The sequence below is a fragment of the Pongo abelii genome, chromosome 2 (genome assembly GCF_028885655.2).
Source record: "Pongo abelii isolate AG06213 chromosome 2, NHGRI_mPonAbe1-v2.0_pri, whole genome shotgun sequence".
In the NCBI taxonomy this organism is placed as follows: domain Eukaryota; kingdom Metazoa; phylum Chordata; class Mammalia; order Primates; family Hominidae; genus Pongo; species Pongo abelii.
Window position 1 is genome coordinate 187165162 of NC_085928.1, and position 18462 is coordinate 187183623.

The 18462-nt window shown below is 39.9% G+C and overlaps 1 protein-coding gene across 8 annotated transcripts in view; it reads right to left on the reverse strand.

Moving 5' to 3' along the window:
- Positions 1-18462, reverse strand: part of TBL1XR1 (TBL1X/Y related 1) — a 177677-nt gene that overhangs the window by 136838 nt on the left and 22377 nt on the right. For 2 of the 8 annotated variants that reach the window (XM_054553017.2, XM_054553014.2), the window contains exon 1: positions 4636-4753. The exons of 5 other annotated variants lie outside the window; for them this stretch is intronic. The gene's annotated coding sequence lies outside the window, so the exon portion shown is untranslated. Of the gene's footprint in view, positions 1-4635; positions 4758-18462 lie in introns of those variants that run through there. One more of the 8 variants, XM_054553016.2, reaches the window with a different exon arrangement.

Here is an 18462-nt window from a genome sequence, read left to right on the forward strand (position 1 = left end):
AGCTGATCTTAAAGGATACTAAGGACTTCCAAAAGGAGACAGTTTTTTCTTTTTTCCAAGAAATGGTACAAAAACAACCGAATAGTCACATGGGAAAAAAAATGAACTTCAACTTTTACCTCATACCATATGCAAAAATTAAATCAGTTTTGGCCAGGTGCAGTGGCTCATGCCTGTAATTCGTGCACTCCGGGAAGAGGGCGGATTGCCTGAGGTCAGAAGTTCGAGACCAGCCTGACCAACATGGAGAAACCCCATCTCTACTAAAATTACAAAATTAGCCAGGCGTGGTGGCACATGCCTGTAATCCCAGCTACTCGGGAGGCTGAGGCAGGAGAATCGCTTGAACCCAGGAGGCGAAGGTTGCGGTGAGCCGAGATTGCACCACTGCGCTCCAGCCTGGGCAACAAGAGTGAAACTCCGTCTCAAAAAATAAATAAATAAATAAACCATTTTTTAATCTAAAAGCTAACACTCTAAAACTTCTAAATAGAAATACAGGATAAACTTTCTTAGAACAAAAAAAGCAGAAACCATTTAAATAAAAAAAAAAAAAAAACCCAGAATTCATGAAAATCTATAACTTCTACTCTACCAAAAAAAAAAAAAAAAGGCATGAAAGGAATGAAAAATCAAGACATGTATTGAAAAAGAAATCTATGTAATTCCGGCCAGGCATGGTGGCTCACGCCTGTAATCCAAGCACTTTGGGAGGCCAAGAAGGGCAGATCACCTGAGGTCAGGAGTTTGAGACCAGCCTTGCCAACATGGCAAAACCCCTGTCTCTACTAAAAACACAAAAATTAGCCAGGTATAGTGGCGGCGCCTGTAAATCCCAGCTACCCGGGAGGCTGAGGCAGGAGAATCCCTTGAACCCGGGAGGCAGAGGCTGCAGTGAGCCAAGATCACGCCATTGCAGCCTAGGGACAGAATGAGACTCCATCTTAAAAAAAAAAAAAATACACATATACATATATATACACACACATATACATATATATATACACACACATTTTTATATATATATACACACACATACATTTGTATAATATAATTCTGACAAAACACTTGTATCTGGAATATAAAAAAGAATGCCACAACAATTACATGAGGACATATGACCCAAATTTTCAAAGGAGCAAAATATCTGAACAGTTCACAAAAAGATGTATGAATGTCCTCAAAAGTAAAAACTAAAACACAAGGAGACACTAGTTTCTATATACTACTATACACTAGAATATAGCTCAAAGCTGGAAGCAACACAAATATCCATCAACTGGGAATGGACAAAAAATTGTGCTACATCCACACAACAAAATGACAATTCAAGGAGGGAGGAGTCAAGCACAAAATACACAGTGTATGTATTACTTTCTACTCTTGCTAGATGATGAATTACCACAAACCTAGTAGCTTAAAACAACACAAATTTGTTAATTTGTAGTTCTGTAAGTTACAAGTCTCACACAGGTCTCATTGGCCTAAACTGAAGGTGTAAACAGGTGTAATCATCCCTTTCTGGGCCAGGCGCAGTGTCTCACACCTGTAATCCCACTTTGGGAGGCTGAGGCAAGAGGACGGCTTGAGCCCATGAGGTCAAAGCTGGAGTGATCTGTGATTGTGTCACTGTACTCCAGCCTGAGTGACAGAATGAGACTCTATCTCAAAAAACAAAACAAAAAAAAAATCCTCTCTGGAGGCTCCTAAAAGAGATTAGCTTCTTTTGACCTTTCTAGACTCTAGAGGCACTAGCATTCCCTTGGCTCAGGGCCTCGTCCTCCATCTTCCAAGCCAAGAAATGTGTGCATCTGACCATTCTTCAGCAGTCATTAGTCCTATCGCACTCTCACTACAGATTTTAAGATCTGTATGATGAGATTAGACTCGCTGGCATGATTCAGTATATACTACTATAAAATTCTGAATTTAACATAAAGAAATAGCACATTTGTACTCAATTCAGAACACTCTGGCTTACAGGTGACCTTGTTGGTTTAAATGAGGATTACCTTGGCATCACTCTCTGCATCAAGGCTCTTAATCACATGTGTAAAATCCCTTTGCCATGGAAGGTTAAATACCCACAGGTTCTGGGAATTCGAGCATGGATGTCTTAGAGGGATCTTTATTCTCCCTACCACAAAATGGAATGGAATTCCATACATATGAAATTTCTCAAGAAGCAAAACTAACCTGCAGTGTTAGAAAGCAAATTAGCGGTTTCCTGGGATGGGCGTGCCAAAGGGGACTAACTGCAATTGGGAACAAGGGAACTTTTCCAGTTTTACACATGATCTTTGTCTTAAATTGTGGTAGTTGCACAGGTATATACATTTGTATATTATTCAAATACACTTCAAATGAATGCATTTTATCATATGCAAAGTATACCTCAATGAAGTTTGTCTAAAGATCATAAATACTATCCTTGTAAGTATTTTATTTTAGTTGTTTCCCCCCACCCCCAAGGCTAATAGGTTTGCTCATAGGTAGGTTGGAAAACTGTGAGGCTATCTCATATATCTTAAGGTCCCAACCACGGTAGTTTTCAACAGAACAATCTACATGGAGAACTGGATAGATTTTATAAGATTATTTCTAAAAAATGAAAAGTAAAAAAACAAAACAAAACAAAACAAAAACCTGCTGCAAATTCCACTGTAAATATAAGATTTGTTTCTTTTTTCTTTTTTCTTTAAGACAGTCTTGCTCTGTCCCCCAGGCTACAGTGCAGTGGCACAATCTTGGCTCACTGTAACCTCCACCCTCCTGGGTTCAATTCAAGCCATTCTCCTGCCTCAGTCTCCCCAGTGGCTGGGATTACAGGTGCGAACCACTATACCCAGCTAATTTTTGTATTTTTAGTAGACATGGGGTTTCACCATGTTGGCCAGGCTAGTCTCGAACTCCTGACACCTCATGATCCGCCCGCCTCGGCCTCCCAATGTGCTGGGATTACCGGCGTGAGCCACCACGTCCGGCCAATATAGGAATTTAAAACAAGACTACAACTGACCGAAGAGCCATTCATCCCTATGGTATATTCCTAAATTTCATATTATATATTAGACCCTGAAAATCCTGTTGCTATGGTGTTGCTCCCAGGAGACATTTCAGCAGCAGTAACCAGGAAGAGCTAAGCAGCTGACAGACCTGCATATAGATATGATTAGAAAATCATCTGTGGCGCTTTAGAGATTCTGGTTGAGCACCTCTAGATTAAAGAAAATTGGACACTACTAACAGCCTTAAGGCTATATAAACCCAAGAAATTAACCTAACCTCCCCAGCCCCTCAAGTAATATTAAACACATATCATTCTTCTATAAACAATATAAATTAAGAAGAGAAACATCCATCCTGCAGGGCACATTAAACTACTAAGGCCACTAAATGGACATATTTTCCCACCTCCAAAACTAAGCTATAATAAATACAATATGGTCTCTAAAATTATTAGCATTCAAAGAGCCTCAATGTAGAGATAACCCTATTAAAAGTTTTAATTCTCCTAAAATGTAAAAAGAACAAGAAGAATTTTTTATTTTTAATTCCTGCAGTGGTAAAGACAGTTTTTACTTATGTGGAACTCAGTTGGATTTTCTCAATGGGTAAAAAAAAGAGAGAAATCAGTTTCTACCACAGGTTTAAAAAGCTGAGGCTGATTCTCCTGCTGCTGAGTAAAGTAAATAGCTCACTTCCAATAGTGAAAGAAGTAGCTACTTGAAATTGTATCAATTCTCTAATGCTAAAAAGATTACCTTAAAAATGGTAAGTAAATTACCACTTACAGCACAACTAGAGTATACATTTTATAAAATAAGGGCCCTCTATTTTAAAATAAAGCACATTCAATGCTGTTGTGAGAACTGTATGATTTATTTAAAATACTATAGAAAAGTCAATATATATAATTTATACACATATAAATGACAAGCTTGATCAAAATAACTACTTGAAAAACCAAGACACAAAATTCTCATCACATTTTCAGCAGCATGAGTTTTTATATCCATTCTCTCTTCTTTCTTAAAATAAGCACCAAATTTATAGCACCCCTTTGAAGCACTAAAGATATGTCAGTGTGCAAAAATCAGGTAGGAAAAGAAAAAAGTCATCCAACGGGCGCCTGTAGTCCCAGCTATTCAGGAGGCCAAGGCAGGAGAATGGCACGAACCCGGGAGGCGGAGCTTGCAGTGAGCCGAGATCGCGCCACTGCACTCTAGTCTGGGCGACAGAGCGAGACTCTGTCTCAAAAAAAAAAAAAAAAAAAGTAATCCAGTTGGCAGCGAGAAAGAAGAATCAAATAATGTCCAGAACAATCTTCACTGAGTCCACAGTTCCCATTCTGCTTCCAATTCCAGGATATATTACTTTCCAATGAATTCTTTTTCATCAAGCTCTCAATTATTTTTTATTATTTGAAACTCAGTCCTAAATCATAAAACATGTTTATAAAGAGCTAAAACATTCTAGCCCAGGCGTGGTGGTTCACACCCATAATCCACGCACTTTGGGAGACCGAGGAGGGTGGATCACCTGAGATCAGGGGATCAAGACCAGCCTGGCCAACACGGTGACACCACATCGCTACTAAAAATACAAAAATTAGCCAAGCATGGTAGTGCATACCTGAGGTCCCAGCTCCTTGGGAGGCTGAGGTGCGAGGACTGCTTGAGCCCAGAGGACGGAGCTTGTAGTAAGCCGAGATCACGCCACTGCACTCGAGCCTGGGTGACAGAGTGAAACTCTGCCTCAAAAAAAAATAATAATAAAGATCTAAAACATTCTCTAGAAAGTAAAAAAATTTATATCAAGTACTAAAACAAAGCCAGTTAATCTTAGATACACAAATGTACACAAACACACCTAGGTTTGCTGTGTTTCCATTTTGGAAATTTGGTAAATGCTTAACACCATAATTTTCCATTTGTTATAGTCTAATTTGTTTTCCTGTTTCTCTGACTGTTTTGCCTATTATCTTAGATACCCGTGCCAGTCCTTGACTCCTTGCTTTTCCATGTGTTTCTTTTAGCTAGTCTACATGCCGCCCCTTAAGTTCTCTTTTCTCCAAAACCCTGACTAAAGAAAAGACTTCTACAAGCAGTCAGCAAACAGGTTATTTCCTACACACATCTCACATTTTTATTTACCTTATGAGCTAGTTAGGTTAATTCCACTTTTCAGTGAATCAAATGCAAGTAAAAGATTCTGAACTCAGCAATAAGAATGGCAAACCCTACATAAAAGGCAGTAATTGGCCAGGCGCGGTGGCTCACGCCTGTAATCCTAGCACTTTGGGAGGCTGAAGCGGGTGGATCACCTGAGGTCAGGAGTTGGAGACCAGCCTGGCCAACTTGGTGAAACCCCATCTCTGCAAAAAAAAAAACAATTAGCCAGGCATGACAGTGGGTGCCTGTAATCCCAGCTACTCGGGAGGCTGATGCAGGAGGATCACTTGAACCTGGGAGGCTGAGATTGCAGTGAGCCAAGATCATGCCACTGAACTCCAGCTTGGGTGACACAGTGAGACTCCACCTCAAAAAGAAAAAAAAAAAATCTAAGACCCATCACCCAGTTAAGAATCATGTATCAACAATAAGCACATGAAAATATTCTCAACATCATTTGTCACCAAGGAAATTCTAATTATAACCACAATGAGATACCACACACTCCCACTCAAATAGCTGAAACTAAAAAAGAACTAACAAATATTAAGTGTTGACAAAAACACAGAGCAACTAGAACTCACAAACATTGCTAGTGAAAGAGCAGACTGGCACAACCACTTTGAGGAATGGTTATAGCAGTTTCTAAAGTTAAACATATGCCTACATCCTATCATCAATTTCATTTCTAATACACCAAAAAGACGTTAAGTGCTTTAGAATGTTCACAGCAGTTTTATTCAGAATAGCCCAATGTTGAAAACTCCACATATCTGTCCAAAGAGTAAAATAGTAGTAGTATTACACTTGTGCGTGTATATCAATGAAAAAGAAACTACTGCTTGATATAATAAATGATGAAGCACAGATTTACATGACCAGTCTCTAGTGAACACAGGTCAATACAGCGGTTTCCCTTTGGTGGGCAAGATACTGACTGGAAGAACGGACAAGGGAGCCTGCCTGCTGGAAGGCATGAAATGTTCCATGTCTCAATTTTGTTGGTAGTTACAAGGGTGGATAATATGTTTTAATTTTAAAAAATCATAGGCACAACTAATTTATGGTAACAGAAATTAGAAAACGGATTGCCTAAGATGGAGAGAAGGAAAAACAAAATGGGGCCTGAGGAAATTTTCTAAATCTTGACTGGGGTGGGTTACATGGTCAGTTTTACATGAGCTGTTAAAACTCATCAAAACAGTACACTTAACATCTGTTCATTTTATTGAAAGTAAATCATACCTCAACTAAAAGAAGGTTTACTGAGTTATACATCTACAACTGTATACTTTGCCTTATGTAAATTACAGCACAATAAAAAATGGAAGAGCCCAAAATAAAACAGTCCGCTAAGAAGAAATAACTTAAAAATATAAAAAGATGCTCGATCTTATTCAAAATAAAAAGGAAATTAGAAAGACACTAAAGTAATATCTTCACTAGCAGATTATCAAAGAGCAAAAACATTTGGTAACACTATGTTGGCAAGAACGTGGGCAGAGACACACTGAGAGCAGGAATGTAAACCAGTACAAGCCTCTGTGAAGTCAGTCTGGCAGTCACTACCCTGATTATTTACAAATGCACATATCCTTTGACCCAGCAATTCCAATTATTTATTTATCATACAGATATCCTTTTATGCATAGGGAATGATCTATGTACCAAGGTTATTCACTCATCATTGCCACAGCCACAGACTGAGACAACCTGAATATCCATCAATGAAGGGACCGGTTAAACTATGGAGTACCAATACAGTAAAATGTCTTGCAGCCATTTAAAAGAAAAAAAAGAGGCTGGGCGCGGTGGCTCACACTTGTAATCCCAGCACTTTGGGAGGCCAAGGTGGGCGGATCACTGGAGGCCAGGAGTTCGAGACCAGCCCTGCCAACATGAGGAAATCCCGTCTCTACTCAAAATACAAAAAAATTAGCCAGGCATGGTGGCGGGCACCTGTAATCCCAGCTACTCGGGAGGCTGAGGCAGGAGAATCACATGAAACCAGGAGGTGGAGGCTGCAGTGAGCCAAGATCATGCCATTACCATCCAGCCTGGGCAACAAGAGCAAAAACTCTGTCTGATAAAAAAAAAAAAAAAAAAAAAAAAAAGAAAGCTCTTTGTGTAGATGTGAGAAGATGTAAAATATATAAGGTAAAAACAGCACAACACATCAAAGTGACTAGTACCCTAATATTTGTATTTAAAACAATACTGGGGAGAGGGTGTAAAGTATACACTTAATTACTTTTATATATATAAAATATCTGGAAGGATACAAAGAAAACTGATGACAGTGGTTAGCTCTAGGAAAGTAAATTGGTGGCTAGGGGTAGGGGAGAGAATACTTATGAATTTTGAACAACGTGAGTATATTACCTAGCCAACAAATCTTTTCTGAAGCAGTAATCAGCTTCAACTCATATGTATCACTTTCTATACACATAGGTATACACATAAATACGCAAAATGTATCAATAGTTTACATTTATGTTATTACAATTAAACAGTAAAAACTCAGTACTTCTTGCCCAAGCACAAAAAAATACATATACCTTTACTCACCTCAAATATATTCCCAATATGTTCCTGAAAAGGAAATATTTTTCTTCAACCAGAGAATTATTAGCAACAATCAACAATAGAGAAAGCCCAGCAGATTATACGCCCTTCTTAACACCAACCGTGCACATGCATACGCTCAGCAACATACCGTAAAACAACTAACATAACATTTCAAAATTCTTGTTCCAGAGCTGAGTAAAATTCATTATTGTGGCTTGGTTAGGACTCCCTGACTTGACATTAAAAACTGTTCATGTTTACAACTACCACAATGTTTGCTATCGGAGTATTCCCTCCTGCAAAGACCTTCAAATGGCCCCTAAATTGTTAAAACTTAGAATGGCTTAATTTACACATCACTCCCTATTTTCAGTTACTTTTTTTTTTTTTTTTTTTTGAGATGGAGTCTTGCCTGTCACCCAGGCTGGAGTGCAGCAGCGCAATGTTGGCTCACTACAACCTCCATCTCCCGGGTTCAAGCGATTCTCCTGCCTCAGCCTCCCGAGTAGCTGGGATTACAAGCGCCTGCCACCACACCTGGCTAATTTTTGTATTTTTAGTAGAGACGGGGTTTCCCCATCTTGGCCAGGCTGGTCTCAAACTCCTAACCTCATGATCCACCTGCCTCGGCCTTCCAAAGTGCTGGGATTATAGGCGTGAGCCACTGCGCCCAGCCTACTTCTAAGTTTTTGAAGAAACAAGTTGAAAAAGATTATACAAATAAATGGAAAGATGTCTCATGTTCACGAACTGAAAGAATATTGTTAAAATGTCCATACTACCCAAAGTTATCTGCAGAGTCAATGAAATCTCTATCAAAATTTCAATGACATTTTTCACATCTTCTGGAGCTGGGCTGAATAGAGATTACGAACTACAAGACTATGGTATCCCTAAAAATTCAAATACTTTACAGCATTGTAGGAAAAATTGTATATTTACTTTAAAATATTTTTAAACATATTTTCAAGTTTGTTGAAGTTTTTTTAATTCTTTTCTTTACCGTGTCAAATAAATGTATGATAGTACAACATGTTAGTTAACCTTAATGCCTTCCTTCTTTTTCATATCTAAAAATCTGTTATGTGTTCTAGCTAACACAATAAGAAAAGGTACAGAATGGGAAGGAAGAAATAAAACTATCTTTGTTCACAGATGACATGATTGTCTACACAGAAAATCTGAAAGAACTGACAAAAAAAACTCCAGGAACTAATAAGCAATTACAGTAAGCTTGCAGGATACAAGGTTAATATACAAAAGTCAATCGCTTTCCAATTTGAAGTGAAAAACACAAAACCATTTATATTACTTAGGCACAAATCTAACAATATGGATAAGATCTATATGAAGAAAGTCTGATGAAATACATCAAAGAACTAAATAAATGGAGAAATACTCCATTTCCTTGGACAGAAGACTCAATACTGTCAAGATGTCATTTCTTCCCAACTTGATCTACAAATTCAACACAATCTCAATCAAAATTCCAGCAAATTTTGTGGATATCAACAAACTTAAGTCTTAAGTTTATATGAAGTTTTTTTGAAGGAGAGAACAAAGTGAAAGGATTTGCCCTACTTGACCTCAAGACTTCCTAAAAAGCTACAGTTATCAAGACAATATGGTATTAGTGAAAGAACAAACAGATCAGTGGAACAAAATAGCCCAGAATACATCTGTACATAGAAAACTGATCTCTGACAAAGTAAGAAAGACAATACAATGGAGCAAAGATAGTCTATTCAACAAAGAGTGCTGGAACAACTAAACATCCACATGCAAAAAACCAGTCTAGACTCAGCCCTCACACTCTTCACAAAAACTAACTCAAAATAGATCACAGAGGTTCAGTGGCTCACACCTGTAATCCCACCACTTTGGGAGGCTGAGTAAGAGGATCACTTGAGGCCAGGAGTTCAAGACCAGCCTAGGCAACATGGCAAAAGCATATCTCTACAAAAAATTAGCTGGACATGGTGGTATGCCCCTGTAGACCCACCTACTCAGGAGGCTGAGGCGGGAGGATTGCTTGAGCCTGGGAGGCGGAGGTTGCAGGAAGCCAAGATAACCTCACTGCACTCCAGCCTGGGCAACAGAGCCACACCCTGTCCAAAAAAATGGATCACAGGCCAGGCACAGTGGGTCACACCTGTAATCCCAGCACTTTGGGAGGCCAAGGCAGGTGGATCGGCTGAGCTCAGGAGTTTGACACCAGCTTGGGCAAGATGATGAAACTCCCATCTCTAAAAATAATAACAACAACAATAATAATGAGATAAATAAAATACAATAAAGGAAAAATATATTAAAAACTCACCAAAAGGGAAACATACAACCCTATTTTTAAAATAGGCCAAGAATATTAAACAGAGACCTTATTCAAAGAACATATACGTAATGTAAATATGCATGTGAAAAGATGTTCCACATCATATACTGATATGGTTTGGCTTTGTGTTCCCATTCAAATCTCATCTTGTAATCCCCAGGTGCTGAGGGAAGGGCCTCATGGGAGGTGAATGGATCATGGGGGCAGCTTCCCCCATACTGTTCTGATAATAGTGAGTTCTCACGAAATCTGATGGTTTTATATGGGGCTCTTCCTCCTTCTCTTCCTTCACACTCTCTTGCTTGCTGCCATGTTAGAAGTGCCTGCTTCCCCTTCTGCCATGATTGTAAGTTTCCTGAGGCCTCCCCAGCCATTCAGAACTGTGAGTCAACTAAACCTCTTTTCTATATAAATTACCCAGTTTTGGGCTGTTCTCTATAGCAGTGTGAGAATGGACTTACTACATACACCATCAGGGGATTGCAAATTTAAACAATAATGAAATACCACTACACACCTATTAGAATGGTCAAAACATGGAACACTGAAAACACCAAATGCTGGTGAAGATGTGGAGCAAGAGGACTCTCATTCATTGTTGGTGCAATTGCAAAATGGTATAGCCACTTTGGAAGACAGTTTAACACTTTCTTACTAAAACTAAACATACTCTTACCATATGATCTAGCAAACATTTCCTTGGTATCTACCCAACAAGTTTAAATCTTATGTCCACACAAAAACTGGTACGTGGATGTTTATAATAGCTTTATCCATAACTGCCAAAACTTGGAAGTAATCAAGACGCCCTTCAGTAGGTCAAAGTTGATAAATAAACTTGGTACATGCAGACAATGGAATATTATTCTACACTAAAAAGAAATGAGCTATCAAACCATGAAAGGACATGGAGGAATCTTAAATACATATTACTTCATGAAAGAAGTCAATCTAAAAAGGCTACATACTACGTGATTCCAGTTATATGGCATTCTGGAAAAGGCAAAATTATGGAGGCAGCCAGAAAGTTGCCAGGAAGTGGGGGAAGGGATGAATAGGTGAAGCACAAAAAATGTTTAGGGCAGTGAAAATCCTCTCATTATAAGGCAAGATGCAAACGTCATTATACATTTGGTCAAACACGCAGAACGTACAACACCAAGAGTGAACCCTAATGTAAACTATGGACTTTGGGTGATAATGATGTCAACTTAGGTTCATCAACTGTAACCAATGTACCACTCTGGTGCAGGATGTTGATAACTGGGGACATGAGGCAGAGGGTATGGGAAACCTCTGTGTCTTTCTCTCAATTTTATTGTGAGCCTAAAACTGCTCTTTAAAAATTAAGACTCTTAGGCCGGGCGCAGTGGTTCATGCCTGTAATCCCAGCACTTTGGGAGGTCAAGGCAGGAGGATCACCTAAAGTTGGGAGTTCGAGACCAGCCTGACCAACATGGAAAAACCCCATCTCTACTAAAAATACAAAAATTAGCCAGGTGTGGTGGTGTATGCCTGTAATCCCAGCTAGCTACTCAGGAGGCTGAGACTCTTGAACACGGGAGGTGGAGGTTGCAGTGAGCCGAGATCATGCCATTGCACTACAGCCTGGGCAACAAGAGCGAAACACCGTTTCAAAAAAAATAACAACAAAAAATAAGTATCTTAAAAAAGTGTTGCTATAGGACAAAAACTCCAATACAAGTTTTATAATTACTACTCTGGACTTTCAAATAATAAATGGGAAACAACCAAAAACTTTCAGCATCTTTTCAGTTAAGCTAAATTCTTCCATGTAAGGAGATAAATATATAAACAACATAAATTAGGCCATGTTATATAACAGAAACTAGGATTCTGTCACAGGTAAATTAAAAATAACTTATGAATCCTTTTCTAATTAAAGTGTTTAGGTACACAAAATTCTAAGAAATACATTACTACTTCAAGTTAAAAAGAATCAACATGGAAGAAAACACGGAAATAAACCTTTTTTTTTTTTTTTTTTGAAACGGAGTTTTGCTCTTGTTGCCCAGACTGGAGTGCAGTGGTGCAATCTCGGCTCACTGCAACCTCCGCCTCCCGCGTTCAAGCGATTCTCCTGCCTCAGCCTTCTGAGTAGCTGGGATTACAGGCACCCGACACCACACCCAGCTAATTTTTTTATTTTTAGTAGAGGCGGGGTTTCACCATATTAGCCAGGCTTGAACTCCTGACCTGAGGTGATCCACCCACCTGGGCCTCCCAAAGTGCTGGGTTTACAGGCGTGAGCTACCACGTCCGGCCACGAACCATTTTCTAAAGGCTCCAAATACAACATATTTCACAATCAGTTGTTACTGCTTCACTTGGTGTTCATGAAAGGATGTGAACATAATGAACATACTGAACTTTTCTCTCTCTACAAACTTGTGTACATTTAATGATACAATAAACATATACTTTACAAAATAAGTGTTAAAATAAAAATTCAATCATTTCTGAATTACATTTACTTATTAAACCTAAAAGCTGCATTATTTGATTTACAATTATTTAAAGTATTCACTTCATTGAAATCTTTAGCCATTTTATGGTTTTCCATAATAGGAAAATACAGATTTGGAGAGGGGGAACAAATGTTGACTAACCCCTGTCTTTGCCTTACCAATCCAACTACCCTCTAGTCAGTCATCTTAGACTAAGTGATTAACTTTTTTTTCTTATTATTTTAGGATTCTTGAATCCCTAAAGCTTGACCACATATTTACAAAAATGAAAACTCCACATATTTACAAAAATGAAAACTCAGTTGTTAAGGTGGTAATAGTAACTACATTTTATTTTTTCTTAATGTTGTTCATTAATCAATAGTGATAAAGTGGGAATTTATCACTTCAATATGTTCCAACATCAGTGAAGACCAAATTCCATGGATACCAATTTCTTTAGATTTTAAATCTAGAATTTATACCTTTTGTAATAATTAGCCTAAAGGAGAAATGAGTTATAATCACCTTGCAGCCACAAAAGTGGATAAATCTTTGAATTTTACAATTATCTCTGCTTTTTAAAAAGCACTATTTCATTATGTTAAGATTCACAGTTATAAAAACAATCAGATTTACATTTCAGTTACTATCACAAGGGTTCCAGGAAGACACTAAGGAGTCAAAGCTAAGAAAAGCATGATCAGGGAAGATACACGGAATAAGAAACTATTCAAAATAATGCTACCATATTAGAACATTTTGTGAACTATGCACTACATGTATATTCAGGCAATGCTACTACAAAACCACTGTTATAACTGAAGCTTAACAGAGAAATGACAAAGACTTCCAGTAGTGGAGTGGTACAACTTTTCCAAAGGTAATACACAAGACAAACTGCACACATACCCATATAACTGTTTCCAAACACTAATCCCTCACTCTTTCTTCACTGGTCAAAACAGTCAGCAGCTCCAAAAGATGTAAATGAGATGAAGACCAAAAGTGCAGGAGCACTGCCAACAAAAAGATCAGGAGATGAAGAGATCCACAATGACCACTTACTTAAATCCTTCCGCCTAATTCACTCCCTTTATCCCCCCCAGTGGCTCTAAAATACTCCTTATTGATCAGCAGTATCAGCATCACCTGAGAAACTGCTGAAAATGCACATTCTCAGGTCCTAGCCTAGGACCTGCTGAATCAGAAACTGGTGGGCAGGGTTGAGCAGTCTGTGTTTTAACAAGCCCTCCAGGTGATTCTGATGCAAGTCTGCGAACCACTATTCCACTGTTCCACTGTTCCTAGTTAAGACTTTCACTTCTCACCTCTATCATGACAATAGCCTCCTGAATCCCAATGCATTCTCCAAGGTGCTCCCAGGATTTTCCGATTACACTGCAGTCCCACTCAAATTCCTTCACTAGGTCCCTCAACTTTCCAAAGCTTTGGCTTATCCACAAGCCTCTCATGACCTGGGATCCTGTCATCACTACCTCCAACTCCCACACCAACCGTCCCACACACAAACACTCACCTCTAGATCTAACTCATAAATTACTATCCCTGGCGGTCTTTCCACTAATATTCCTCTTTTTGGAATGTCCTTCTTCCCCCACCCCTCCACAACCCCGTATCTAGCAAATCTTTCAAGATTTGCTCTACACTTCACCTGGCCCAACACTGGGTTAATAACCTTCCCATGTGCTCCTAAAAACAGCCTGTACTATGCTTACCTGGCTCTTATTTCCTGTTGACGTGGCACAGTGCCTGGAGCGTAATAGGCACTCAATGAAATAGAATCGGGTGGGGGAAAAAGGTCTTTCTCACATTTACATTCTGAAGTCCTTGAGATCAATGGTTTTTGTTGTTGTTGTTTCGAGACAGGGTCTCACTGTGTCACTCACTGCAGTCTCCACTTCCCCAGCTCAAGCAATCTTCCTACCTCTGCCCACCAAGTACCTGGGAATACAGGCATGCACCACCATGCCCAGCTAGTTTTTGTATTTTTTGTTGAGACGAGGTCTTGCCATGTTGCCCAAGCTGGTCTCAAACTCCTGAGCTCAAGCTATCCACCCGCCTCAGCCTCTCAAAGTGCTGGGATTGCAGGCATGAGCCACCGTCCCAATGATCATGTCTTACCTGTCCCTGGATCCCTAGTTCTAACAATGCTGGCATGTAGCAAACACCATTTTGAAGCCCACTGAGTGAATAACTGTGGTTCAAAAGCCTTAACAAAAAACTATTATACAATCACATTCAAGCAAATACTGATACCTTATAAAATCCAGGCGCGGTGGCTCACGCCTGTAATCCCAGCACTTTGGAAGGCTGAGGCGAGCAGATCACCTGAGGTCAGGTGTTCAAGACACACCTGACCAATATGGAGAAACCCCATCTCTACTCAAAATACAAAATTAGCCAGGTGTGGTGGCACATGCCTGTAATCCCAGCTACTCGGGAGACTGAGGCAGGAGAACTGCTTGAACCCGGGAGGCAGAGGTTGCAATGAGCTGAGATCGCACCATTGCACTACAGCCTGAGCAACAAGAGTGAAACTCCGTCTCAATAAATACATACATACATACACACATAAAATCCATATGAAGACGCTACCTCCTGAATTAGAATAAAAGTTTGCTGTTGGCCGGGCGCAGTGGCTCACGCCTGTAATCCCAGCACTTTGGGAGGCTGAGGCGGGTGGATCAGGAGATCGAGACCATCCTGGCTAACACAGTGAAACCCCATCTCTACCAAAAATACAAAAAAAAAATTAACCAGGTGTGGTGGCAGGCACCTGTAGTCCCAGCTACTCCTGAGGCTGAGGCAGGAGAATGGCGTGAACCCGGGAGGCTGAGCTTGCAGTGAGCCGAGATCGCCCCACTGCACTCCAGCCTGGGCGACAGAGCCAGACTCTGTCTCAAAAAAAAAAAAAAAAAAAAGTTTGCTGTGATTCCGATAAAAGAAATCCAGGGCTTTTTGGAGAAATGGCTGACTCTACGGCTAGAAAAGAAAAATACCAGATGAGTTTGGAGCAAATTGTTACGTCAGAAAGTAAGAAACTGCTTAAAAAAATCAAAGGACAGAGCATGTTGAAAGGGCACAGGAGGCCAGCCTGAAAGAGGTGCCAGTGGCAAAAGGTGGAACAACTGTAGCAGCAAATCAAGTAGTGGTAACATTAAATTATAACCCAAAGAATGGCCAGATGGGGTGGCTCACGCCTGTAATCCCAGCACTTTGGGAGGCTGAGGCAGGCGGATAGGTCAGGAGATTGAGACCATCCTGGCTAACATGGTGAAATCCCGTCTCTACTAAAAATACAAAAACTTAGCTGGGCGTGGTGGCACACATCTGTAATCCCAACTACTTGGGAGGCTGACACAGGAGAATCACTTGAACCCGGGAGGCAGAGGCTGCAGTGAGCCAAGATCACGCCACTGCACTCCAGCTCAGGAGACAAAGCGAAACTCCCGTCTCAAAAAAAAAAAAAAAAAAATTATGACCCTTATAACCCAAAGAACAAAAATATCCACAAGTCCACACTGACATAAGCCATGGAATGAGTGAATAAATAAGTAAATAAACAGGAGAAAAGGAACAAATCTCCTGTAAAGGAAAAAAAAACCCAATTAATGTATGTAAAAAGGAATAAGGGAACTAGAAAAATCACATCATTAGAAAACCACAGTCATTGGCCAGATGCAGTGGCTCATGCCTCTAATCCCAGCATTTTGGGAGGCCAAGGCAGGAGGATCGCATGAGCCCAGGAGAGGAAGGTTAGTGAGCCATAATCGTACCACTGCACTCCTGCCTGAGTGACAAGGCAAGACCCTCATCTCAAGAAAGAGAGAAAAGAGAGGAAAGAGAGGGAGAGAGAGAAAGAGAGAGAGAGGGAGGGGAGGGGAGGGAAGAGAAGAGTAGAGTAGAGAAGAGTAGAGAAGAGCCGAGCCAAGCCATAGTAAGTATTGCTCCAGACGAGATCCACTGATGAATGCTAAAATTATTGGACAAAACTTTCAAGGAAAAAAATGTTATTTGCATAGCCTCAAAGCATCTCTCCAAAGTATTTCTTAATTACCACAGTGGTTTTAACATATTTCTTTGGCCAGGCGCGGTGGCTCACGCCTGTAATTCCAGCACTTTGAGAGGCCAAGAAGGGCGGATCACCTGAGGTCAGGAGTTCAAGACCAGCCTGACCAACATGGAGAAACCTCGTATCTACTAAAAACAAACAAACAAACAAAAAATACAAAATTAGCCGGGCGTGGTAGTGCATGCCTGTAATCCCAGCTACTCCGCAGTCTGAGGCAGGAGAATTGCTTGAACCTGGGAGGCGGGGGCTGCAGTGAGCCGAGATCGTGCCACTGCACTCCAGCCTGGGCAACAAGAGCAAAACTCCATCTCAAACAAAACAAAACAGAAGAAAATATCATATTTCTTAATTACCGTGGTGATTTTAACATATGTCCACAAATTTTCCATGCTTTTCTCTCTAGTACGTAGAACTTAACGTCCCTTTGCCTTGTATGAGGGCTAGATTTAGTAGACTCACTTCTAATGAGCAGGTTGAGAAGTGAAAAACAGTAATTTCAGAGCGAAGGAACTTCGCACACATTACCTTAACCGAGAGACAAGATTAACATCACCAAGATTAAGATATACCAATAAGTGTCCCCTGTTTGATATGATGTGATAAGACAGGCACATCAACTCTATGGTATTCTACCCATAACCTCAGTCTAATCATTACAAATATCAGACAAACCAGTACTCTTCAAAATTGTCCAGGTCATGAAAAAGTGGAAAGACTGAGAAACTGTCACAGGTCAGAGAAGACTAAAGAGACAACTAAATGCAACATGAGAACCTGGATTGGCTATTGGAACAGAAAAAAAGACATTCGTGGAAAAAACTGGAGAAATCGAAATAAAACCTATAGTTTAGTATTACACCAATGTTCATTTCTTAATTTCTTAGGTTTGATAAATACACCATGGTTAGGTAAGACTGTAATACTGAGGAAGCAGAGTGAGGGTACACTGGAACTTTGTACTATCTTTGCAACTTTCTGTAAGTCTAAAATTATTTCAAAAATTAGTATTTTTAAATTATAATCAATTATACATTATTTAATCCAGATTAACAATCCAATGTTATCAAAGAAATTCTAATGACTTTTATATTAATGTAAAATCTTTAGAAATGTTGTCAAAATACATGAAAAACGGACTAATCCGAAATTCAAAAATTACACCCACTAGCAACTTCATGAACTACTTATACCAATCAACTTTTCACGTGACTATTCTCAAATAAGCATCTAATTTATTTATCCCTTGGTTAATGTTATTATGACGACAGGCTGGGTGCGGTGGCTCACGCCTGTAATCCCAGCACTTTCGGAGGCCAAGGCAGGCGGATCACGAGGTCAGGAGATGGAGACCATCCTGGCTAACCAGTGAAACCCTGTCTCTACTAAAAACACACAAAAAATTAGCCAGGCGGGGTGGCGGGCGCCTGTAGTCCCAGCTACTGGGGAGGCTGAGGCAGAAGAATGGCGTGAACCCAGAAGGCAGAGCTTGCAGTGAGCTGAGATAGTGCCACTGCACTCCAGCCTGGGCGACAGAGCGAGACTCCGTCTCAAAAAAAAAAAAAAAAAGTTATTATGATGACAAAGGATTCCTCATTCTCAATAGCAACTTCCCATAACACACCCTCCTGCTTTAGCTTTTGTCCATTAGCTATTCAGAAGCAAATTAATTCCCCATCCTAACAAACTCCCAATCTTCATACTCCTGTTCCCGAGAAAAAGAGGAGCAGCAGCAAGCCAGAAAGGAGACCCGGATGCTTAGCTCTTTTCAGTACCATTCTCTTATGAATCTCCAATTGCTTTTTTTGCAGAATTCAGAAACATGAA